This window comes from Cervus elaphus, chromosome 9 (assembly GCF_910594005.1).
Source record: "Cervus elaphus chromosome 9, mCerEla1.1, whole genome shotgun sequence".
Classification (NCBI taxonomy): Eukaryota; Metazoa; Chordata; class Mammalia; order Artiodactyla; family Cervidae; genus Cervus; species Cervus elaphus.
Genome location: NC_057823.1, coordinates 33,105,964 through 33,133,937, shown reverse-complemented (window position 1 = coordinate 33,133,937; position 27,974 = coordinate 33,105,964). Strand labels below are relative to the sequence as shown.

The 27,974-nt window shown below is 38.6% G+C and overlaps 1 pseudogene; it reads right to left on the bottom strand.

The window, feature by feature from the left end:
* LOC122700740 overlaps positions 1-27,974 on the bottom strand; it is a 52,255-nt pseudogene that overhangs the window by 9,560 nt on the left and 14,721 nt on the right.

Sequence of the window (27,974 nt, the reverse complement as noted above, 5' to 3'; positions counted from 1 at the left end):
GCCACAATCACATCAACAGATGGGTGACTGTCAATTAGCCATTTGTTAACCAGTGTGGATGTCTTGGCAGCTCTCACGCAACCTCAACAAAATGAAGGAAGGAAGGCATGAACAAGGATGAAGGGGTGAATTCTCCTTGATCATATTTTTAATTTTTCATAGCAGCTTGTATTCTTGATAGAAAATAATTTGATGGGAAAATGATAAGAGAAAAAGAGACTCTTATCCAACATAAATGGGGGCCCTTTTTCCAAGACTTTTACGGATTGCTAGGTTTCTCAGAAAAGTACCTTTTTAACTTTCAATGTGCTAATATCAGAAACATCAAAGGAAGAGATTATAGCCTTAAGCAGTTGTCTGTAATTATTTAACTTATTAACATATTAATGTATAGTAAAATTTATTCAGCTTTTTCTTCTAATAGCATTGGTTTTCATGCCAATTTCCTCATTAGATGTTGACAAATGTTAATGTTCAAGGGCAAATCTGAAGGTTTAAATTAGAGAAAACTATCTCTAAAAAAAAAGCATACCACCTTTAGACCAAAATATATGAGAATCACCAAGGTGCATGTTAAAAATGCAGATTCCAAGACATATCTCTGTAAATTTTAATTTAATGGAACTGAGGTATGGAATTCCTGAGGTCAAGGAATATGAATTTAAGTAAGTACTCCAGAGGATTTATCTGAAGAGCACACCTTAAGAAAAGCTGTCATGGAAAAAGAAATTTGGATTACTCCTACTCTTTAAATGTATTAGTTTAAGAAAATTAAAACCTTGTTAGCTCCTAAAAATGTAGTACAAAAGCAAGGCACAATATTTTAATATCCTGAATTTTTTGTATGATTTATTACCAGAACATTCCAGTAGACTCTAGATCCCATGTTTCTAATTTTAATGTTGGTAATAATCCCCTGAAGGTCTTGTTAAAATGTTGATTATGACTCTTGGGGTCTATTGCAGGGCCTGTGGTTCTGTGCTTCTAATAAGCTCCCAGGTAATGTTGATGCTGCTAGCCTGCAGGTCATATATTGAGTAGCAAGGTTCTAGATAGTGGTACTCAAATTTCGGCATGCATCTGAACCAGCTAGTCAAAACATGAATGGCTATCTCCACCCAAGTTTCTGATTCCCAGAGGCAGAGGCAGAGACTGGACTGATGAGGTTGCAAGTCAAAAACTACTGGCCACCACCAAAAGCTCCAAAAGGCACACATACAAAATGTATTCTCCCCTAGATCCTCCCCAGGAATCCAGCCCTACCAACACCTTGAGTCTGGAGTCATGCTGGAGAATTAACATTTTTAATAAATTCATCGGTGGTAATGATGCTGCTGATCTGAGGACCACACTTCATAAATTACTGTTCTAGGCCATGTGCTCAGTTGAGTACGACTATTAGCAACCCCATGGACTGTAGCCACCAGGCTGCTCCATCCATGGGATTTCTCAGTCAAGAATACTGGAGTGGATAGCCATTCTCTTCTCCAGGGGATCTTCCCAACTCAAGGATTGAACCCGCATCTCTTGCATCTCCTACGTTGGCAAGTGGCTTCTTTACCTCTAACACCACTCCCCATAGTCTTGGGGAGGTACCATCGCTAAGAAATACCTTTCAGAACTTAGACTTTCCCCTTTTCTCAAACTCTTTAAAGAGTTCTGGCAAATAACAAAAGCAAAGTATCTCCACAAATCCTAGAGAACATCACCGTCACTGTCTCCTGTTATTTCCCTTTTCTGGTCCTTTGGGAAACAGAAAGGACATGAGCAATAAAGGAAAGTACATGTGTTCAATTTAAAACAGATGAATAAAGACTCATTTTAGGCAGAGATAAGAAGGGTTTGTGTACTTGGATTTTATAATTTATTTTAACCCTAGTACAAAGCTTTGAAACAATGTTACTTTCCTCTAAAATGTATAACCTAGGGACCATCAGACAAAAAAAAAGTCCTTTTTGTGATGGAACATGCCAGCATTTGTATGGGGCTTGAGCTAGTCACCACCATAACCTGGCTCAGGCTCCCCTGGAGAGACTGAAATGTCCACATTTTTGTTGTTGTTGTTCCTATGAGTTAAAGAATTGAGGGTCTTATTGAAATGTGTTTTACCTTGTAGGGCTAACCTGTAAACATCATTAATCTCCACCTTGGCTTCAGTGCTAATCAACAAAGAGCTTTGAGCATCTACCATGTGCCACACACAGGTCTCGGCACTGGAGATACTGTCATCAATAAGAATGACAAGATCTCAGCTCACATGGAGCTCACACTGAAGGTGGGGAGGGAGCTAGTAAATAAATAAGATAACAAGGCCATTTCTGAGAGAGTAGTCAATGATGTGGAGAAAACAGTGTGTGATGATTTTTTTTTTAAGGACTGCTTCCTTACATTGGATGGTCAGGGAAAGTTTCTTTGAAAAGGTAATCAGTAAGCTAAGGCATGAATGACAAGAAGAAGCCAGCTGTGGTGGTCATCAAATTACCTAGCCACAGTCACTTTTACTATTTTAGTGCATTTTAGGACATAGGAGACACTTTCTGATGAGGGAGGAACAAAGAGAAATCAGGAAAGTCTAAAGAATTGGGGGCTGCTTTAGTAATGGGACTGGTGGGTTTGTGGGCTGCCATAGAGGCCTTGGGTTGCCAGAAACTACATGAGGGCATGAGTTTTTGGGGATGTATTATATTCTGGACCACACCTCTCAACTATTTTTGAAATTCATGCATTAAAAATAGTCAGACTCCAATCTGGCGAGGTTCTAACCCCAACTGAGTCATTGCAATGGTGAAATACTTAATTATTTTCAGGTTTGAGCAGCTGTGAGGCCCAGCCCCACAGGCACACACTTCAAAGACTTGGCAGTTGTTCTCAATTTTTCCATTTCTGAAGCAACAAAGAGCAGACTGAACTTCTGCCAGGCTGGACAATATGGTCAATCAAAGTTTACTAAGGATCCTGACTAGGCAGATCCATGTCTGAGATTCTTTGGTGAATTCAAAAGAACAGTACACAGTATCCCAATGTCCCAGCTCAAAGTGCACCGAGCAACCCATTCTCTCTCCCTCCCCTGCAGTGCCCCCCCCCCATGCCAGTTTCTTCCCATCATTCATTTGAATAGATTCAACTTTAAAGGCAAGTAGAATTTTCTAGTCATTCAAGAATAATAATTGACTCACATCTTGCTGATTGGTTTATCATGCTTCAAAGTGAAAGAAAGTGAAAGTGAAGTCACTCAGTCATGTCTGACTCTTTGTGACCCCATGGACAGTAGCCTGCACCAGGCTCCTCCGCCCATGGGATTATCTAGGCAGGAGTACTGGAGGGGGCTGCCATTTCCTTCTCCAGGGAATCTTCCCTACCCAGGGATCAAACCCAGGTCTCCTGCATTATAGACAGACGCTTTACCGTCTGAGCCACCAGGGAAGTCATGCTTCAAGTTTACTGTCAAAAGGTATGGCACTCCATGTTCTGAAGGGTTTCCATTCACAGGTGGAGAAGACAGGAAGAGCTTGGATGGCAGTTGTCAGTACCAGCATTGGCCTTGGTTAAATATGTGAAGAGAGGACATTTTCTATGAAGTCCTCTTCTATCTGCCTTCCTCTCTTATTCTTCATCCTCTCCCACAAGGTCCCAGAGCTTGCTTCTGGGGAACTCGCTTTCATATTTGACCTCCATTAACAAATTCTGAAAATATTTTCATTCTCCTTTCTCCATCACTGTCTGTATCTTTCCCATTTCTTCAAATCTGCATTAGGTAACTGGTTAATCTGAAAAGTTAGTTCTAGAACACTGCCACTCAAAGTGTGAGGCTCCTACCAGCAGCATCAGCATAACATGGGAATTTATTAAAATGTAAAATATCTGCCCATCCCCAACCTAATGAATTCTGGGAGAGGGAAGTAGTAATTGGTGTTTTCGGTGTGGTTTATATGATCCTTATACAAACTTGTAACTGAGAGACACTGTTGCAGGGTATAAATAAGAGATCATGGATTATCGTCACTTCCAGATGTCATGTATTCTGCTCTTTAAAGAGGCCTTGGAAGTCTTATTCTAAAAGCATGGCTATGTGAAAACTGGACAGAAGACATCCTATTGTATACCGTGAGAGTTGGACTGTGAAGAAAGCTGAGCACCGAAGAATTGATGCTTTTGAACTGTGGTGTTGGAGAAGACTCTTGAGAGTCCCTTGGACTGCAAGGAGATCCAACCAGTCCATCCTAAAGGAGATCAGTCCTGGGTGTTCATTGGAAGGACTGATACTGAAGCTGAAACTCCAATACTTTGGCCGCCTCACGCGAAGAGTTGACTCATTGGAATAGACCCTGATGTTGGGAGGGATTGGGGGCAGGAGGAGAAGGGGACGACAGAGGATGAGATGGTTGGATGGCATCACCAACTCGATGGACATGTGTTTGAGTGAACTCCGGGAGTTGGTGATGGACAGGGAGGCCTGGTGTGCTGCGATTCACGGGGTCACAAAGAGCTGGACACAACTGAGCAACTGAACTGAACTGAACTGAACTGAACCATCCTACACAGTAGCCCTTGGTTCCCAAGGCCCGTGAGAACCATATTGATGACAGAGAGGCTAGTTTCAAATAGGGACCTTGGAATGTGGACTCAGAAGCCATCAGAACCTCTTGCTTGAAGTTCCTGACAGGTAGATTAGAATATCGTGGCACTCAGCCACAGCCCCAATGTTCAGAAGAGAGAGAAAAAGAGCTCCTGAAATATCCTCCCTCATGATGCTAATGGCCCACCTCTAATGACACATCATTTATTGAATTGAAAGGAGTTCTGATATGGGCAAGGTGTTATGACCTGGCAATTTATTTTACTTCTTGGTGTCACAGACCTGTTTCTGTGGGCCCAGCAGGGTCAAAGAGCTTAAAATGTTATCTAGAATAAGACAAACATGTTATTTTCTTCTTGCTTTATTCTTCTTTTTTTTTTTTCCTTAATGATTAATTAAGAGACATTCCTCTTCTTGAGAAATTTGAGATGAGGCTGTACCAACCATTATGGTCATTCATAATAGCTAATGTCTACAAAATTAAGCTTGGTTGGGAATCCATGGGCCGGAATTTCCAACTAAAGAATTTTTACTAAGCCTATGTACCGCCACCCCCCTCCCAAATCTTTTCTGTACCGTATCATCCTCTCAGGCATAAATTTTCCACCAGAGAAGGATTTAGCCTTCTCTGTAAAGTCTTTTAGGATGATGTGTCTTCTGGCTGGCAGTGTTTGAAAGTCAAGCAAACAAGCCTTCCAGGGCTCACATTGAGTTAAGAAAACATTTTCTGCATGACATTTAGGGCCAAATTAGGGACCAAAGTCCTCATTCTTTTACTCAAGACTAGGTTTATGTCTCCACAGGCAATGTGAAATGGAGTGTGGAGAAATGATCTCATGAAATAAATTAATTTAGACAGGATGCCTATTTTGTTCATACCCCACAGAGAGAGAGTGTGTGTGTATGTGCATGCCTGTGGGCTTAAGAGCAGGTTAGGGAAACAGTAACAATGAAGAGATGAAGGGAAAGAGCTCTAAGTAGTGGTAAGATCAGGCTTTTCCTCTAGGCATTACTACTTACCAATCATATGACCTTGGGCAAGACTTCTTGAGCCTCTATTTTCTCGACTGTTAGATGATTTTATGAAACCCATTTGACTACTTCCCAGGGTTGTAAGGAATAGGATAATTAACAAATGTATTCCATATAGATATATCAAAGTTGAGTGTTACTGTCATTAACTATCCCAATATTTGCACCCAATTCTGTAGACACACATTTTCTGGGGGATGTGTTCACACACCATGACTTTGAACTTTTATTCTCTCCCACCCAGACATTGGAGCCACACACTTACCAGCACTAGATGAACTTGCTGTCCCAGTAATGATCCTAATCATAGCTGCCCCCAGAACAAGATATCAGAATAGGAAATTGAATCTGAGATTCTCACATGGAAGGCCAAGGCATTAGTCATGGTGAGCACACTGGGGGTTTTTCATCTGAGTTTGACTGGTTGGGTTCATGAAATCACTTTCATTTTTCATCAGGAGATTCCAAGTTTTATATATTTATTATCCCTCTCATTATTTCACAGCCAGCAGCATATTTAACTTGTAGCAGTGCCTAACTTGGAATAATTTTGGAAACCACAATGCTTATGAGGCATGGCTTACTGGGGCACCAGCAAGCAAATCTTGCTCTTTATTAACATACTGGGTTAAATATTGCTTACATTTGCACCCTGATGTGCCCTGTCATTTCAGCTTTTTTTCTCCTTAACAACAACCAGAGAACATGGGGATAATTCAACCTGGGCCTCCCCACCCCCCTGTCTCTACCTTGTCACAGTTTCAAGTAAGCTGGTGCAAATATAATTTATGTAACTCCCTGTATTCATACTGAAAAGTATTGACCATTGAGTGGCAACGGCAATAACAGTTATTTTCATGGCAGATGTGCTTCAGTGAAATATAGTACAGGGTTGCCTCTGCCTCCTTCAAGCCACAGTCTACTCTTAAAAAATTAGTGTCCATGGGTGGTTGTCAATATAGATCAACCTAAGGGGGAAAATATGTTCACTGAGAAGTTCTTTGGCCTGAGACTATAATACACAAGGAACATGGTGATTACAGATGGATTTTTGCCTCTTTCTATGTTTTTATTCTTTTCCTACACTGCCCCCTCTGTGAGTTCATTTGGCTCATATTTTACTAGTGTAGCCATAAAGGAGTGAGTTAAGGTCACCCAATTTATTTAATAAAACACAATTTAAGTCTCTGCCTTCAGAAATAAAATGTCTATATGTTTCACTTAGCGTTATTTTTATAAATTTAATGAGATTATTGAATTAGCACATTTTTCGCTAGTAGGAAAGATTTAGGTCATTTCTCTGATTTCCCATTCAGGCAGTAATATGAGATGGAAGGAGGAGGAGGAGAGTGGTAGTATTAGAATAAGAGAAAGAGAAAAAGGAGAAGGTTAAGAAGGAAGGTAACATTTGTGCTAATTCACTTCAGAATCAGGAGGGTAATATAGAATCTTACACAAGAAGTATCTGGAATGTGACTCTTGTGTATCCAAAGGACCCTAAGAAATCAGTCACACTGTTCTCTTTACCTCACCCTGGAAATTCATGACAACACCACTGTTTAAAAATCTCAGAAAAAGACAATCCTGTAACTTTCTGAGTTTAAACTGGGCTAAAAATGGAGTTGTTGAATTGCTTTATTCCAGCATGTAGCACAATGCCCAGAACACTAAAAAAAAAATTTTTTTTTTTAATAATGCATGAGTGAACAGAGAATATTTCCCTTGGATCTGTCCTAACTAGCTCAGGGCAGTATAGTAAAATGATTATGAATTAGATCATGAAGCCAAATTTGGTTTCACATCTCAGTTCTGCTATTTCTTTGACCATTAACTTTTTTGCACCTCAGTTTCCTTATCTATGAAGTGAAGATATTAGGGTCTCTTCGTTGGATCATGGTGAAGATTGAGTAGACTCTTCTTAGAATAATGTGTGATACAACCGAAGTGCCTTCAGGGCCACCATGCTGTATAACTCTATGGAACACTCTCCACAGCACATCTACATGAGGAGCACTACCTCCCCCACAGAGTTGTGCAAGGTCACTCAATAACCCTGATCCTTTGCTATTGCTATTATATTATTTTATTATTATTTTCATATTCTGCTTAGGCCTGTTTTTCCTTTGTCTTTTTATTAATATCTAAAAGCTATGCAGAGAAATATTAGCATACATTATGTGAAGTGGAAGGGAGAAGGAAATGGAAAACCACTCCAGTATTCTTGCTTGGAGAATCCTGTGGACAGAGGAACCTGGAGGGCTGCTGTCCATGGGGTCACACACAGCCGGACACGGCTGATGCGACTTAGCATGTATGCATGCATTGGAGAAGGAAATGGCAACCCGCTCCAGTACTCTTGCCTGGAGAATTCCAGGGATGGAGGAGCCTGGTTGGCTGCCGTTGATGGGGTCGCACAGAGTCAGACACGACTGCAGCAACTTAGCAGCAGCAGCCTGTGAAGTGAAAAATAAGGAATACCTTTTGTACATAAAGAAGAAAATAAAAGCATGTTCTGTATTATGTCTCTTTTAAAGTAGTTTCCTTCTCCAGGACAAACATGTGGAAAAACCATCTTTATTAACAATGAAGATCTCTTCATTCAGGTAATAGCAATACATTTGGCTCAGGACCAAGTTAGTCTTTTCAGGTTGAGAATGTGCATAATTGCCAGCCTAAATGTTATTCTGTGATAGCCTGGAAGAAAGGAACAGTGTTGAGAGAGATACAAAAAAAGGCTGACCAGAAGTATGTCCAACAAAATGTCCAGATCACATCACCAGAAATTAGGAACCACTAATCAGCTAGCAGAACAAAACAGAAACCACCATAATGCCAATCCCTTCTGACTGACCATAAGTTTTGCCTCATCAGAAACACACAAACTGCCTAAAGAGCACAGAAAAACTAGTTTCCACCCTCTTGAGTTCTAGCCACTCCTTCTCTCTCAGTCTTCACCTCAGTGTCCCATCATTGCTTACAAGGACAGCTTCACAAACAGAAAGATGTTTTTTTTAAAAAAACTATATAAAGGACCCAAATTAACTTTAGAAACTCAAATTCTTTTCAGATGGAGAATTCATTTCCTCCAAGAAATGTGCATTTAAAACTTGTTAACAAAAGTCTTCTCAGAAGCTGAAGTTTGTCTTTTACTATTTTCCACAAGGTAATTAAATAGCCACTCGCAAAAGTCCAATGAGGAAAGGAAGATGCATAACCAAGAGGAAAGATTTTATTTTTTTATTGCCACTATTAGATCTTAAAAGCAAAAAAAAAAAAAAAAAAAGACACACACATTGTTCCTCTCCCCAAATTATTATGTAAAAATGGCTGGATAAATGGGGATTATAATCCCTAGAATTACAGAGAAAGAAAAAGAGAATGGGAGTGATTACTTTCATGCAATCTGTTTCTCCTATCACACTACCTCAATGAAACATGTGACAGAAGAAAACGCTAAATTCTGGGTCAATCTCAAGTTGCCATTGTCTAAAGTCAAAAAATGAGGAAGAAATGAAGAGACAAGGAAAAGAGAGAAGGGAAGGAAGGACAGTAAGAAGGAAGGGAAAACAGAAGGAAGGGAGGAAATGAAATTGGAGGTAAGACATTCAGTATATTTGCTTTCTGAAGCAAATAATAGAAAATGCATAAGAGATTAGCCCCCCCAGGGTTGTTGCATCAGGTGCAGAAGAAACTTTCCATCTTCTCACTCTTCATCCTTGGCATGTAGACTTTTATCCTCGAGGTAATGAGGTGACCAATCACCTGTAGAAATCACATTCACATTTGAGACAAAAATAAGGCAAATAGGCCCAAAGCCTTTTTGAAGGGCTTTGTCTTTTTATTTGTAACAGGAAACCAATCTTAGACTATTTCCCTTTATATCTCATTGGCAGAACTGTGCCTGGTGACCAGCACTGGGTGAGGCAAGTCTAGGGGATCGCAGATTTCCATTTCTGAGTTAGAGAAAAGCAAGGAAAATGATTGGGAATGAGTGTAGATTCAGCCAACCCAAGTCAGCAAAATGGACTACAACAAATGCATTTGAAATGAAAGTAACTGAATTAAATTAGAAACCTTCCAGAATGCCCTTAACTGTCTTAGAGCAACATCTGTTCCTTCTAAACACACAACTGTTCCTTCTCTGTGCAGGGTAGATGATATGGCTCTGGGAAATCTGGAGAAAGGGAATATTTGCAATTGATCGAACCCAGTTGATTGGGCTCTATTCTAACCTTTGTTATACTGTATGACATAGGGATTAAGAATATGGACTTTGGAGCCAAACAGGCCAAGGTCAAATTCTGACTCTGTCACTTACAAGCTGTATGACCTTGGATAAGTAATGGATTAGTTTCTATAAAATCCTATTTGTTCAGAGTAGTTCAGCGTAAATCAGATAATTACGTAAAACATCATGGCAGATTCTGCCAGCTGTGCGTCACTTCCTTCACATGGTAAAATTGTACTTGGAAAACAGCTGCCAAGGCATTGACTACATTTCCCAGAACTTTGTCCAGCCAGGTGCAGTCATGTGACTAAGTCCCAGCCAACAGAATTTTAAGCAAAATGACACTTTTCAGCCCATAAACGCTGCACAACACAATCCCCTATGCTAAATTTCCACTTCCTGCTTACTGTAATGGCCCCAGAGAGACCCTTGGAGACCACACAGACTACTGTGAATCTGAGTCCCTGAATGACTGAACAACTAACCCAGACTTTACCTAAGAGAGAAATAAACTTTGACATTCCTCAAGCCACTAACTTATTCTTTAGTCTCATTACAGTAACTTCACCTGCCTAAACGTTGGTCCTGGCACACAGTAAGGCCCCAATAAATTGTACCTACCCTCCAATAATCAGGAAGAAGGAAATGTCAGTGCAGTTTTTTTTTCCTCTGTGATGAAATCATGGTATTAACACAAATGAGCAACTGAATCTTTTTCCCAGTTCTAAAATTCACTAAGTTATTGTTTTACAGAGAACATTGCATGTTTATTAAATTAACCTTTTTAAAAACCATTGAGCACCTAAGGCTAAATTCTAATAGTTTAGTGAAAAATAATATAATGGTGAGTGTTGACACAATTACCACATTACTCTTACACAAGAATTCTCAAGCAAAGTCTGTTGTTATTGAAGAAATAATAAGAATACACTAAGAAAAATCAAGGAATAAAACCCTTAGGGGAGTTCTCTAATCATATAGTTTCAAGTAAAACTCTAGTGATTCAATCAGAGCCATATTGACTTTAAGAAAATAGTTACTTAAGTAATCATATTTGAATTCCATTCAAGTAAAAATATTTAACATGCTCAAGGTTCAAATATTTTAAATCATAAAAATAAATTACCCAACTACACAATGATAGGAGAATTTGGCGGGGGAGGGGGTTGTACATCTTTTACTTGTTAGTTTTTTAAACCCCTGAAGACTTTCCTTTCAGTAAAAGAATTTATGTAAAATATGCTTCCTCTCTTTTGACCTCTCCTCTCACAACAAGGTAGGAGAGTGCTTTATAGAATAGAAAGTGAGGCAGTTATATATACATACGTATCCCTTTTTTCACTCACAATTTATAAATCTAAATTAGCTCTTCTTGCTCTGGGAAGCATTTTAGAGCAGTCCTGAAAGAACTAACCGACTTGAAGCACAGAGTATCATGGATTCTTTCGATGCATGATGTATGATAATTAAACAGGGACATTTGATTTTTTCTTAAAGTCAGTGTAGATATTCTCCTTCTTATAGAAATCAGTATATGAGTATAGTATATATGAGTATAAGGATGCAATCTAATAAACAACTTGCTCTCTCAAGTCCAAAATGAACATACTTTTCTTTTTAAAAAGGTGCAGTTATTCACAGATTCCTTATTTTAAGGAAGTATAGTAGTTCCCTAAGAAATTTTCACCTAAAGGATTTTTTTCCCTTTGATCCCTAGAGATCTATATTTTCTGGATTAAATATTTAGGATTAATACCAAGATTCATAAATATGTTCTTTTAGTGTGACAAATTGCCTTAAGCTTTGACTTTTTCATTTTATCCACATTTTTTAAGATGAATTTATAAACATGAATTTAAATTTTAGCTATATTTCAATACTTTAGATATCTAATTGAATATTAGATAATTATATACTCAAATACTTCTTTAGCACCTACTAAGTGTACAACACTGTAGAAACCACTCCTAGCTCCTGTTAAAAAGATAGAACTACAAAGTAGAGCTCCAAAATCACTGCAGATGGTGACTGCAGCCATGAAGTTAAAAGATGCTTGCTCCTTGGAAGAAAAGATATGACCAACCTAGATAGCATATTAAAAAGCAGAGACATTACTTTGCCAACAAAGGTCACTCTAGTCAAAGCTATGGTTTTTCCAATGGTCACGTATAGATGTGGGAGTTGAACTATGAAGAGAGCTGAATGCTGAAGAATTGATGCTTTTGAACTGTGGTGTTAAGAGAAGACTCTTGAGAGTCCCTTGGACTGCAAGGAGATCCAACCAGTCCATCCTAAAGGAGATCAGTCCTAGGTGTTCACTGGAAGGACTGATGCTGAAGCTGAAACTCCAGTACTTTGGCTACCTCATGCAAAGAGTTGACTCATTGGAAAAGACCCTGATGCTGGGAGGGATTGGAGGCAGGAGGAGAAGGGGATGACAGAGGATGAGATGGCTGGATGGCATCACCAACTCGATGGGCATGAGTTTGAGTAAACTCTGGGAGTTTGTGATGGACAGGGAGGCCTGGTGTGCTGCAATTCATGGGGTCGCAGAGTCGGACACGACTGAGTGACTGAACTGAACTGAACAAAGCAGAGCACTGGGCAAGACCTTTGAAACCTCCAGGCTGACCAACCTCTATTTCTGAAGAAGGAAAAAAACTCAGAAGCAATTTTTCCAATATCCAGGATCACAAACCCAAGTCACAAAAGCCTAACTCTTCTCATTCCCAGTTCAATGCTCTTATTGTCCCATATATATCATTTATTCATTCAACAAAAATGTTTTATCAAATACCAGCTATCTCCAGTGCTAAGCACTGAGGATGTAAAATGAGGTGGGAAGTTTTGAAAAACTTTGTAACAACTGTTCTCAAAATGCTTCTCAGAGAGAGAATGGTCTTGGTTTGGGAAAATGCCTTGATAGAGGTTGAGGGTAAAAAATAATCTTTAGGAAACTTAGAATTGGCTGTGCCAAAGCTTCAGAAAAAAAAGCCTATTGATGATACTGTTGGGACTTGGCAGTTGTGTGGAGGCACACAATGCATTGCAGTTTTCTTAATCCTTGTAAACAAAATGGAAACAACTGAACTACCTATTAAAATTAGAATAGAAAATGACTTTCTAAGAGCTATTCCATAAAGTGCTAAAGAACAGCTTAAAATAATAAAGTCAATTATATGTACTAATAGGGAAAACTCTTTAAGACATATTAGCAAGTGAAAAAGCTAGCTATGGAAAAACGCAACCATTTCATACCAGTTGTGTTAAACATACTCCAGGATGCTCTATACTTTGCAAAGGAAATATATATACCAAAAGCAGTTAGCTGAAAGGGTACACTCTAGGCAGACAGCAGTGCTCACATCATCTCAGTAGAAGACCTAGATTCCAGATGCTTGTTGGAAAAACTTGACCTATATCTTTAGAGTTTTCATTTTCACCAGGAGTCTATATTCTTTTGTTGCTTATGTAATCAAACTTTAAATATTTTAAATATAATTTTTAAATGAACTAAAATAACATATTTATGAATTCTTATTTATGGATTCTAAGTTTAAATATTTCTAAATAAACCAACCTTAACTTGAAATATTTTAACAGCTTTAAAGCAAAATATAGAGGATGCTGACATAGTAGTTGAATATTTAGATCCATAACAAAATAAGCAAAAATATTTAATAAATCAGAATGATTATTAAAAGAGATATTTCATATTCTTAAATTTTCTTAAAATACTGTTTCATAAAATTACTCTCATAGGTCTCACTTTCATATTATATTGATTTATTAATATTTTCTAAAAGAATATTTATAACCTAAAATGGTTTTGACCGTGAAAAGGATTAGCTGTTTAGTGGACTAAATATTTGTAGTGCCATGAAATAAGTAAGACATTGTAAAATCTAGCCCATTTTTAGCTTTAAGAAAGACCAGTAAGCACAGGAAGGTAACAAAATATACAACTCAGTGTTGGATCAAGAACTTTTACTAAGTTTACATGTCTTGGGGAAAATATATTAAAATACAGTTTTAATGAGAATTTTTGAAGTTGTTTGATTTCCTTCCTTTCGATAATCAAGACTACCAGTAGAAGTCTCTTCTTCCTGTACAACAAAAGTATTCTGATTCTGTGAGAGTTTCTCCCCGCTTTAGCACCAGCTCTCTAACTATGAGTTTTACTTATAATCTTATGAGATCATCTTGAGTCAGTCTTAAGAAAGATGTATTTAAAATTATTCTGAGACAGTAATTTCTATGAATTACCTGTCACTGCAAGGAACATGGGGATGGAGAACTAGATCGAGCCTGTTGAGATTTTTTTAACTTGTTTTTCCAGAAATATCAGATCTGAATTTAACAATTATCCATCTAAGTAGAAGGGAACAGCCAAAAGTCATTTCTGTTTTAATGTGGAAGGCATTAGATAATTTCTGAAGTAAATTTGCCTCCTTAATTATGTTTGTTTACACGGACTCTAAAATGAGTGTGGTTTGCATTCCTGAGCATGTATGGATTGATTTTCAGAGAAGGTGCTCAGAAGTAAGTCATGAATACACATGGTTTTAATAATGACTGTGGATACTCTAAAAAGTATGTAATCCACACAAGGATAATAAAAGACCTTTTAGTTCACTCAATTATCTGGTTAGGTAAATATAGACTAGCCAGGCTCCCTTTGTCCACTTAGCACACTTCTGGGGGGCCTCCTTCTAGGTTCGTGGGTGTAGGCTCCAGGGATGCATACTCATTGCAATTCCAGGTAAAATAGTTTTTACAATCAGTGAATCATTAAACCCAGTGAAGGTCACTCACCCTGTTAATATTTTCCTCAAGATGTTCTTACACAAGATCTGGGTAAATAGGCAGACAAGAATTCAGTCTATATGAGTTAAGGACATTTATGAATCCTCAGAACCAAAGCTCCTGCCATCTTGTCCTCCTGGCCTTCATTCTTATCCTCTCTTCCTTCTTCTTTCATCCAGGCCAGATGCCAGTTCTCCTAGGACATGATATGTTGGTTTCTCAAGGGAAATGACTTCTCTTAAAGTTTTTTAAAGCCCAACCCCACATGAAAAAAAAAGAACACAAAACTAAAGACACAGAGAGACCACCTTTCTCCTTCCAACTTTAATTCAACTTCAGATTATTCACAAAGTCTCAAATAGAATTATATATAGTTAAATATATATAAATATATATAAAACTGTGAGAGGGAAGGTGTCAGTCATCTAATGCAGAACAGTCGTTTGCAAATGGGAAATGGAGTCCCACAGAGAGTGAGTGATTTGCCTAAGTGCACACTGTGAGTTGATGGCCAAGTGGGACTAGAATTCTGATCAGCTGGAACAAAGACCTTAAGACTTTCGTGGGAATCTTGGCCAAAAGAAGTAAAATTAAGAACGATATTATTTTGTAATAAACTATAATAAAAGGAATCTAAAAAGTATATATATAAAGTTTATATGTGTGTGTTTATGTGCATGTATATATATATATATATATAAAACATTTATATGTATATAAAACTTTGCTATACACCAGCATCTAACACAACACTGTAAATTAACTAAACTTCAATTTAAACAAGTTAAATCTCCTTCAGAAAATATTTGGCTTCCCTGGTGACTCAGATGGTAAAGAATCTGCCTGCAATGCAGGAGACCCAGGTTTGATCCCTGGGTCAAGAAGATCCCCTGAAGAAGGGAATGGCCACCCACTCCAGTATTATTGCTTGGAGAATTCCATGGACAGAGGAGTCTGGAGGGTTGCAGTCTGTGGGATCACATGTATCCTGGGCATCCAAAGAGTCGGGCATGACTGAATGAATCTCTGTCAGAAAATGTTATATATTTCAATATAAACCCTAAGACGGGTAGGTTCAGAACTATGTCTAATTTGGGTTTTTCTATAGTTAAGTGAAAGAATGTGTTTTTTATAGTATTCTTGTCAGTTAGAATATTTTCTCAGCATTATGAGTAGCACCTTTATCTAATTCACTCAACTCTAGCATCATTTCCTCAGCAAACATGATTGATCTTAGTTAGATACTAAGAACTTATAAACAAACTCTGAAAAGGTAGATTTCAAATCAGTGGGAAAGTTGATTATAAAGGTAATGATGGTGAGGCTCTCTAGAAAAAGGAAAATTCTGATCCCTATACATACCAGATTTTAGATTTGTTAATGATAAACATAACAGAGAAAAACATAAGTGAAAATATAGCTGACATTAATGTGAGGAGATGTTTAGGTACTCTGGCAAAGGTAGACACTATATGGGAATATGGTGATATTTTGACAGTCCCAGAAATTTGAAAATGTGTAATGCAACAACATTAACAACAACACTAAGCAACATTTATTGAGGATGGGTCATGGTTGAGACCGTGGTTGAGACTGACAAAACATGGTCCACTGGAGAAGGGAATGGCAAACCACTTCAGTAATCTTGCCTTGAGAACCCCACAAACAGTATGAAAAGGCAAAAAGATAGGACACTGAAAGATGAACTCCCCAGGTCGATACATGCCCAATATGTTACTGGAGATCAGTGGAGAAATAAATCCAGAAAGAATGAAGAGATGGAGCCAAAGGAAAAACAACACCCAGCTGTGGATGTGATTGGTGACGGAAGTAAAGTCTGATGCTGTAAACAGCAATATTGCATAGGAACCTGGAGCCTTAGGTTCATGAATCAAGGCAAATTGGAAGTGGTCAAACAAGAGATGGCAAGTTTGAACATCAACATTTTAGTAATCAGTGAACTAAAATGGACTGGGAGGGGGCAATTTAACTCAGATGACCATTATATCTACTACTGTGGGCAAGAATCCCTTAGAAGAAATGGAGTAGCCATTATAGTCAACAAAAGAGTCCAAAATGCAGTACTTGGATGCAATCTCAAAAACAACAGAATGATCTCTGTTCGTTTCCAAGGCAAACCATTCAATGTCACAGTAATCCAAGCCTATGCCCCGAGAAGTAATGCTGAAGAAGCTGCAGTTGAATGGTTCTATGGCTCTACAAGACCTTCCAGAACACCCAAAAAAGATGTCCTTTTCATTATAGGGGACTGGAATGCAAAAGTAGGAAGTCAAGAAACACCTGGAGTAATGGGTAAATTTGGCCTTGGGGTATGGAATGAAGCAGGGCAAAGGCTAATAGAGTTTTGCCAAGAGAACACACTGGTCATAGCAAACACCCTCTTCCAACAACACAAGAGAAGACTCTACCCATGGACAGCATCAGATGGTCAATACCAAAGTCTTATTGATTATATTCTTTTCAGCCAAAGATGGAGAAGCTCTATACAGTCAGCAAAAACAAGACTGGGAGGTGACTGGCTCAGATCATGAACTCCCTATTGCCAAATTCAGACTTAAATTGAAGAAAGTAGGGAAAACCACTAGACCTTTCAGGTATGACCTAAATCAAATCCCTTATGATTATACAGTGGAAGTGAGAAATAGATTCAAGGGATTAGATCTGATAGACAAAGTGCCTGAAGAACTATGGATGGAGATTTGTGTCATTGTACAGGAGTCAGGGATCAAGACCATACCCAAGGAAAAGAAATGCAAAAAGGCAAAATGGTTGTCTGAGGAGGCCTTACAAGTAGCACTGAAAAGAAGAGAAGTGAAAGGCAAAGGAGAACAGGAAAGATAGACCCATTTGAATGCAGAGTTTCAAAGAATAGCAAGGAGAGATAAGAAAGCCTTCCTCAGTGATAAATGCAAAGAAATAGAGGAAAACAATAGAATAGGGAAAACTAGAGATCTCTTCAAGAAAATTAGAGATATCAAGGGAACATTCCATGCAAAGATTGGCACAACAAAGGACAGAAATGGTATGGACGTAACAGAAGCAGAAGATATTAAGAAGATGTGGTAAGAATACACAGAAGAACTATACAAAAAAGATCTTCATGACCCAGAAACTATGATGGTGTGATCACTCAGCTAGAGCCAGACATCCTAGAATGTGAAGTCAAGTGGGCCCTAGGAAGCATCACTACAAACAAAGCTCATGAAGGTGATGGAATTAAAGTTGAGTTATTTCAAGTTCTAAAAGATGATGCTGTGAAAGTACTGCACTCAATATACCAGCAAATTTGGAAAATTCAGCAGGGGCCCAGAGGACTGGAAAAGGTCAGTTTTCATTCCAATCTCTATAAGAAAGGCAATGCCAAAGAATGCTCAAACTACCGCACAATTGCACTCATCTCACACACTAGCAAAGTAATGCTCAAAATTCTCCAAGCCAGGCTTCAACAATATGTGAACTGTGAACTTCCAGATGTTCAAGCTGGATTTAGAAAAGTCAGAGGAACCAGAGATCAAATTGCCAACATCTGTTGGATCATCAAAAAAGCAAGAGAGTTCCAGAAAAACATCTATTTCTGCTTTATTGACTATGCCAAAACCTTTGACTGTGTGGATCACAACAAACTGTGGAAAATTCTTCAAGAGATGGTAATACCAGACCACCTGACCTTCCTCCTGAGAAATCTGTATGCAGTTCAGGAGGTAACTGTTAGAACTGGGCATGTAACAATATACGGGTTCCAAATAGGAAAAGGAGTACGTAAAGGCTGTATTTTGTCACTCTGCTTGTTTAACTTCTATGCAGAGTACATCATGAGAAATGCTGGGTTGGATGAACCACAAGCTGGAATCAAGGTTTCCAGGAGAAATATCAGTAGCCTCAGATATGCAGATGACATCACCCTCATGGCAGAAAGTGAAGAAGAACTAAAGAACCTCTTGATAAAAGTGAAAGAGGAGACTGAAGAATCTGGCTTAAAACTCAACATTCAGAAAAATAAGATCATGGCATCTGGTCCCACCACTTCATGGTAAATTGATGGGGAAACAGTGGAGACAGTGACAGACTTTCTTTTTTGGGCTCCAAAATCACTGCAGATGGTGACTGCAGCCATAATATTAAAAGATGCTTGCTCCTTGGAAGCGTCTTTATGACCAACCTAAACAGCATATTAAAAGGCAGAGACATTACTTTGCCAACAAAGGTCCGTCTAGTCAAAGCTATGGTTTTCCAGTAGTCATGTATGGATGTGGGAGTTGAACTAGAAAGACAGCTGAGCACCAAAGAATTGATGCTTTTGAACTATGGTGTTGGAGAAGACTCTTGAGAGTCCCTTGGACTGCAAGGAGATCAAACCAGTCAATCCTAAAGGAAATCTGTCCTGAATATTCATTGGAAGGACTGATGCTGAAGCTCCAATACTTTGACCACCTGATGTAAAGAACTGACTCATTGGAGAAGACCCTGATGCTGGACAAGATTGAAGGCAGGAGGAGAAGGGGATGACAGAGGATGAGATGGTTGGATGGCATCACTGACTCAATGGACATAAGTTTGAGTAGGCTCCAGTTCATGATGGACAGGGAAGCCTGGCGTGCTGCAGTCCATGGGGTCGCAACGAGTCAGATACGACTGAGTGACTGAACTGAACTGAACTGATAGTGCAGTTCTTTTCTGTTGTCTTTTGTGCAACCAGAAGACTACTTGCGGTTGATGATATTTTGAAACTTTTTTCCTAATTATGAACATCTATTTATCTGAATGAGCTAATCTCTTATTTTTCTAGTATGTTCTAACTGAGTATGTGAATCTTTGCAAAAGTAGTACTTCTTGAACTATTTTCTGGACCCTTTTAAAGGTCCTGCTGTGAGAACTATTCAAGCTAGAATATGATAGTAAGGAATGGAACTCTTTCTGCTGGTAATATGGTTTCCATCAGAGCATAGTCTACTTTTGTAGTTGAAAACCTTATTAGTTGAATTACTATTGTATGATCAAAAATACTTCACATTTGCAAAAAAAGAAGAAAAACATGTTAGAATAAGGTCAGTTTGACAAAAGTGTGATAACTGCAAAGAGAGCCAAGGGTTATCCATATAAAAGGCCAAGTTAAATAAGACACAATTAGACCTCATTTGGCCCCCTACTTCTCAGGATTCATAAACTCGCATTTCAGCTATCTTGGGGGAATGAGTTTTGCTTTAATTGTGCCTTGTTTCCCTTGGCTGATCTGTATTATTCAGACCCTTCTGACAGGCGCTTTCAGCAAATATCATTCTTCCTTGTGTCTTGCTGACCTTTTTTTCAAACTGGTTTTTCCTTTTCCTTCTTAAATGTTTTTGAAGAGATATCATATTTTATTTTGCTTAGGAAGATAAAATAAAGGATGAAAATGTATTCCTCTACATGACCATGAGAAGAAAATAGACATCAACAATGGAATTTCTACAAAAACATACTCCCAACCAGTTCTGAAGATACAGATTCATCTACGAGACTGTACATTGACCATTCAACCTATGGTCTCCTGCTCAACACTGCAATCTCAAAGAAAGATAAAAATTTCAGAGCAATAGGTCTGAAATGTCAAGAATTTGCAAAATGGAAAAATTTAGGTCAAAAGTTTACATTTCAAAGATGCTAAACATGAACTGACTTGAAGTGACATGACATCTCTACACTTCAAGAGGATCTGAAGTTACCAGGACTCGCCTTCAGCATTTCTACTTGTTATCTCTACATCAGTTCCCACTCTGATGCTTCTCACCACCTATTTTTTCTGTGTCCCAGTTACTAAGACTCACGTGAGAAAGGCTCAAAGTGTGCTGACTACAACAAATTTATTCTGAACTACCTTCTACAGGTTTATTCTAAACTACCTTTAGGTTGGTGGGCTTTCCTGATGGCTCAGGTAAAAAAATTTGCCTGCAATGCAGGAGATCCAGGTTCGATCCCTTGAACAGGAAGATCCCCTGGAGAAAGGAATGGCTACCCACTCCAGTATTCTACCTTACCTGGAGAATTCCATGAACAGAGGAGCCTGGCAGGCTACAGTCCATGAGGTCACAAAAGAGTCAGATGCAACAGAGCAGCTGACACTTTCACTTTTTCACTTTTTACCTTCAAGTCGTAGAAACACATTTGTTTTTGTTGTCCATTCGCTAAGTAGTGTCAAACTCTTTGTGACCCCATGAACTGCAGAATGCCAGGCTTCTCTGTCCACGTGGGACAGAAACACATAGGCTTTGATAAAAGATAAGCTTTCATAGTCCCTTGGACAGTAAGGAGATCAAACCAGTCAATCCTAAAGGAAATCAATCCTGAATATTCATTGAAAGGACTGATGCTGAAGCTGAAGCTCCAATACTCTGGCCACCTGATATGAAGGGCCAACTGTTTTGAAAAGACACTGATGTTGGGAAAGCTTGAGGGCAGAAGGAAAAGGGGGCGACAGAGGATGAGATGGTTGGATGGCATCACTGACTCAATGGACATGAATTTGAGCAAACTCCAGAAGATAGCAAAGAACAGGGAAGCCTGGAGTGCTGCAGTCCATGGGGTCACAAAGAGTTGGACATGACTAAGCGATGGAACAACAACCATCTTTATCATACAAATCCATCATGAAGAAAGGTAGTACCTATAATGTCTATAATATAGTGTCTAGTGCATAACTGGGTCATAATCATAACTGCACTCTGACGTGGCAGTTTTTCCTTTCTTTCTGTTTGACATTGTTGCATTCTTCACAGGAGTGACTCCAGACAGCTCCTCACAGCTCTCAGATCCCCAGCCATCCTTCTAACTCTTGGCCAACTTGATGTCTGTACAATGAGGAAATCAAAGTTGTCCTGCCAGTGGTGCATGACTGCCTCTCCAGCTGTCCTGACGCCCTACTGAGCTCAGAGTTTCTTAGTACTTCACTCAGACTTTCCTTTGAGCTGTCTCATGGGGAGAAGCACCCTCAGCCCTTGCCCAGTCTTACCTCTCAGCTGTCATCTTGTCTTGTACTTGCCTTTTCTGTCACCTCTTATTCCCTTTCTCACTTGTGTGTTAGTGATTAAATAGTTACTAAAAGTGGGTTTTCTTCCTAATCCATCAGTTTCTTCCCCTCTCTCTCTCCAGGTATCCCGGTAGCCTGATTCTAAAATTAAATCTGCTCTCTTCTTGAGATAGTCCTCCCTCTGATCTTTTACCAAGTTGTTACTACTGCAGTGTTTAGGGACTCAGGAGCCAGACTGCCTCTTCCACAAACTAGCTGTGTGTTGTCCTTGGACAGCTAACTTAACCTCTGTGAACCTCAGCTCCTTTATCTGTAAGTGGTGGGGGAAGCAGTTGTTTTGGAAATAAGTGAAATTAAGCATCTGAAGTCTTAAAACAGTGTTTTTACATAGTATGTGCTCAATAAACGTGACATATTAAACTTCTTGCCAGCCACATACACTCCTCACCTTCCAGCCATGCTTCCTCCATCCCCAGACTACCAAAGGCTTGAAATTTATTTCTGAAATATACTCATGGCCTCCTCATCTCTTCTTTCTCATTTCGCCCCTCATTCTCCTTAAACTTTGTACAGTTTCACACAGCTGACACCCCACCTTTCTCTGGGATATCCCTTGTTTGGGGATAAGGGATGAATTAACTATGTGCTTTTTGTGTGACTCTCTCCTGTTCATGCGTGAGACTTGAAACTAGCTCTGCTCCAGGGGGACAGAATTCAAGTGTGAGTAGGAACTAGAGACAGACACCCTAGGGTGTTTCTTTGTTTCCCCTTCAATCAAACATGTTGGTAGCAAGGCTGTGTAATTCCCCTTCCCCCTTGCCTGGAAGATCCCCTGGAGAAGGGAACGGCTACCCACTCCAGTATTCTGGCCTGGAGAATTCCATGGACTGTATAGTCCACGGGTCGCAAAGAATCGGACATGACTGAGCGACTTTCACTTTCACTTTCCCTTGCCTGGACTGGCTCCTCAGAGTAGGAAGAAGAGGAGATCTAGTGAGCAATGCAAGATGATTGGGTGTGCCAGCCCTTTGGAAGGAGACATGGGACATGTCCCCCACCTGCAGCCATCAAGGCTGAATCTACAGACAGCAGTCAAGTGGGAAGGAAGCCACAGTAGGCCGGCACAGCCCCCATCAAAGTTTCCCTTGGGCCACTGAGTGACTCAATAAGGCAGCAATGCTCACCATTCCCCTTCCCCAGAGAGATAAGGAAGTACGATGGAAGATCATAAGGTCCAAAGGGGTCTTATGGTTGTCCTGAAAGGACTCAGCTGTGAAGGGCAGCATGGACTGAGGGACTGGAAACCTCGTGGGATCACAAACATCTCAAAGGACACTAGTGAGTTTGGAAGCCAGAAACTAAAACCTTGACCAGAGGGGCCAAAGCAGAACCCTACTAAGCCAGCCCACAGGTCTCTCCCAGTGCTCCACAGGCTACGTGCCATGCAAAGGATAAAAAGAGTAACACAGCTCCCCTAGCACAGAAACTGTCCTGTAGATTTTTGTTTACCTTAGTCTGGTGCACTCAATCATCAACAAATTTTTGTTGAATTGAGTTAATGGATTGTCTTGTTTCCTTTTGTTTTAAATTAAAGTGGCACAGCAATCATCCTCCAATTTTTTTTTCACCTTCATCTTAAATGATATGTTAAAAAACAGTGTCAGTTCTGGATAGATGAAGAAAGTTTACGAGGGGACATATTTAAGCATCAGACAGAGCAGCTAAGAAATTAATGTGGTCTGGAATGTTCAATAAACCACCAGAGGGAGTGTGTAAACGTGTGATTGCAATAGGATAAAAATTGCTTTATAATGTTTAATTGGCGACCATGAATCATGGTTGCCAGAAACAATCCTCTCTCCTTTATTAAAAAAAAATGTAAATACTTTAAAAAGATAGAAGTGAAATATTTACACATTATTTTGAATTACACAAAAAGGTAGTTCCATCACTAGTTTATGCAGACACTGAATTTTTTAAAATATGAAATGTAGGAATTTATAACATTTATATGCTATTCAGCCTTAAAAAGAAACTTTATATGAGTTAACTCCCACCCAAACCTAATGTTATATTTTGGAACCATTCAATCAGAAATTATACTAAATCACAGCTCTCATTTCAAATTGCAGAAGGAACTTTAGTGATCATTTTACCTGTGAAGAAAAAGAGGTCCAGAGTAGTCATCAGTTATCCAAGTTCACATACCCAGCTAGCGGATAAACTCATACAAAAAAAAAAATTGAGTTGAAATGAACAGAAAAACATTTTAACAATCCAGAAGGAAAGTTATTCAGCAGATGTCCTATGTAAGATCCCAAGAAAAAAGTTTTCTTAGAACTTAGTGCATCATCCAAAAAATGCAAAATAAAATGGTAATTGTATTCCTTACCACTCAAGCTAAAAAAGAATTGCAATTTGTTTTCAGTGGTGATATACAGTACTGGCAAAAATACAGGGACATGGTTTTTCTCATTTATTTTGGTAGAAGTGTAAGCTGGTAAAATATTTTTGGAATATAATAGGAAGAATTAATTTTTAAACATAACAGATTCACATAAATATTTTCAGTCGACCATGGTCATTGCCATATTATATATATTAATAAAGTAATGGAAACCCTATAAATGTCTAACAATCAAGGAATATTTAAATATGTAATGTGCATCCAAAAGATGTGTTCTATACAACCATAAAAAGTCATTATCCTGAATACTTTAGTAACATAGGGAAATATAATCAGTATAAAATAAATTACTTACATTGAAATAGAATGTGTGTGTGTAGAATGAAAGAGAATTCTTTTTAGCAGTGTAACTCCAAGTAAATTTCTTTTTAAAATGCTTAGTGTTCTGAGTCAGTATGAGCAAGATATTTACAAGTATTTTGATTCCCAGTTAGAGAAAGTGACAGGAATGATTGCCACATACTTCCTACTCATCTCACGGAAAAAAAAAAATTTATGTATTTATTTATTTATTTTCTTTTGGGGCTATGCTGTTTCTCTAGTTGCAGCAAGCAGGGTCTACTCTTTGTTGAGGTTCAGCGGCTTCTCGTTGCAGTGGCTTTCCTTGTTGTGGAGCTCGGGCTGTACGTGCTCAGGCTTCAGTAGCTGCAGCTCATGGGCTCGAGCACAGTCTCAGTAGTTGTAGCTTATGGGCTTAGTTGCTCCAAGGCATGTGGGATCTTCCTGGACCAGGGATGGAACCTGTGTCCCCTTTAACCACTGGACTACCAGGGAAGCCCTGAAAAACTTTTAAAAATTTATTTTATTGAAGTGTAGTTGATTTACCATGTTGTGTTAATTTCTACTCTACAGCATAGTGATTCAGATATATATAGATACATATGCACATATTCTTTTCCATTATAATTTATCACGATATAAACGCAGCTCCCAGTAAGGCCTTGTTGTTTATCCATTCTATATGTAATAATTTGTCAATGGATATTTAAGTTGCTTCTATGTCTTGGCTATTGTAAATAGTGCTGCTATGAACATTGGTGGTGTTTAGTCATTAAATCATGTCTGACTCTTGTGAACCCATGGACTGTATGTAGCCCACCAGGCTCCTCTGTCCATGGGATCCTCCAGGCAAGAATAATGGAGTAGGTTGTCATTTTCCTCTCCAGGGGATCTTCTGGACCCAGGAATCGAACCCAGCACAGTGATTCAGATATATATAGATATATATGCACATATTCTTTTCCATTATAATTTAACACAAGATAAACCCAGGCGGACTCCTGCATTGCAGGCAGATTCTTTACTGACTGAGCTAAGAGGGAAGCCCTATGAACCCTGGAGTACATGCATCTTTTCAAATTAGAGCTTTTGTCTTTTCTGAATATGTGCCCAAGAGTGAGATTGCTGGATTATATAGTAGTTCTATTTTAAATTTTTTAGGGAACCTCCATACCATTTTCCATAGTGGCTGCACCAACTTACATTCCCACCAACAGCCCAAGAGGGTTTAAACTTGTTATTGAAAAATTCTGTTGGTGGACTGATGAAATCAATCTGCTTTGCTTGAAATTATATTAATGCTTCAATGGTTTCATGTCACTATTGAAAAGTTTCATAACTGGCCTTGTACCAAAAATTAGGGTATATTGACTGCGGGTCTGATTAAATCCAGTGTTCAAATATTTAATTCTTTACTCCTGATTCACCTTGTCCTAATCCAACTGCCTGTGTGAAATCTTCATAGTGCTGATTCATTTGTCTCAGACCATGAGTCATTATATTTTAGTGACATGAAGCTGGAACATTGTGTGGCTGTGTTTGGTCCATTGATGCATTTTTGTGAGATATATTTTTAAAATATATATTAATAACTATAAAAGGCAAATTTCACACATCAGTGTTTTAATTTCAAAATTTGGAAACTGTTATGTGAAATCTTTACCCTGTGTAGAAGAGGGGAAAAAAGGGGAGATGTAAAGGTTAGCTACAGCTACACCTAGAGCTCTCTAAGAATAGCAAGGAGCTTCTAAGGAAGAAAAAGAGTCCTTTTCAGAGGTATTCACTCAAACCATCAATGGCAATCTGCCTGGGACTCCACAAAAGAGACGGTACACTAAGGAGATAGGTGGGACAATCTTTAAATCCTTTCCAAATCCAAGATTCTGTTATAGGCGGAAAGCAAAATAAGCCCTTTGTTGTAGCGCAGGACTCATAAAGTTTCCATAAATCACAAAAGTTATCATAGTAGAACTGATTGTAATGAAACCAGCAAAGCACCATCATTTCTATCTAATGGATCATAAAAATTTATTGATCCAAAATAATTAACACTCCATGTATATATGTATATATATATATATATATATATATATATAAAATCCCAAGTATATATAACATCATAATATTCTCCTTAGTTTTCAGAAAGGAGCTCTAAGGGCTAAGTCACCTGAATCAATTCAGTTCAGTTCAGTCACTCAGTCGTGTCCAACTCTTTGTGACCCCATGGACTACAGCATGCCAGGCTTCCCTATCCATCACCAACTCTCAGAGCTTGCTCAAACTCATGTCCATTGAGTCAGTGATGCCATCCAACCGTCTCATCCTCTGTCGTCCCCTTCTCCTCCTGCCTTCAGTCTTTCCCAGCATCAGGGTCTTTTCCAACAAGTCAGTTCTTCATATCAGGCGGCCAAAGTATTGGAGTTTCAGCTTCAGCATCAATCCTTCCATTGAATATTCAGGGCTGATTTCTTTTTTTTTTTTTCTTTTTTTTATTAGTTGGAGGCTAATTACTTCACAACATTTCAGTGGGTTTTGTCATACATTGATATGAATCAGCCATAGATTTACATGTATTCCCCATCCCGATCCCCCCAAGAGCTGATTTCTTTTACGATGGACTGGTTTGATCTCCTTGCAGTCCAAGGGACTCTCAAAAGTCTTCTCCAACACCATTAAAAAGCATGAATTCTTCAGCACTCAGCTTTCTTTATAGTCCAACTCTCCAACATCCATACATGACAACTGGAAAAACATAGCCTTGACTAGATGGACCTTTGTTAGCAAAGTAATATCTCTGCTTTTTAATATGCTGTCTAGGTTAGTCATAGCTTTTCTTCCAAAGAGCAAGTGTCTTTTAATTTCATGGCTACAGTCACCATCTGCAATGATTTTGGAGCCCAAGAAAATAAAGTCTCTCACTGTTTCCATTGTTTCCCCATCTATTTGCCATGAAGTGATGGGACCAGATGCCACGATCTTAGTTTTTTGAATGTTGAGTTTTAAGCCAACTTTTTCACTCTCCTCTTTCACTTTCATCAACTGATGAAATATCTTTGATGAAAGTGATGAAAGTCACCTGAATAATCTTTAACAATAAAAACATTGCCTTAATTATTAACCTCTAGCAATAAAAATATGAGAGGAGAAATTGGTCTTTTTTTCTCAGTAGTTTTATCTAGTTCTCTAAAGGATGGCCAAAACCGTGTAAGTAATATAAAAACTGGTGAAATTCTAAAAGGAAATTAGCACATTTTAAGGTCAATGTAAATTTCTTTCTTTTGGACTCAGTTGTTGTTTTTTTTATTTCGTTTGCCTTAGATGCTCTCTTTATATTTCCAAGTTTAAGTAATGGCTGTGAATAATAAATAGAGCACAGAAAAAGTTTTCCACAGTATTTTTTTTCCTCAATGACCTAAGATACTCTTAGTTCCTAACCATTGTAACTCAAGCCTCTAATAATCCAGTCAAATTTTATTAAAACACTTTTGGTTTTAAGAAATGTTGGAAACCAAGCAAGGGTAAAAAGAATCAGTGAATACAGTGAGAAATAATGGTGAATAAT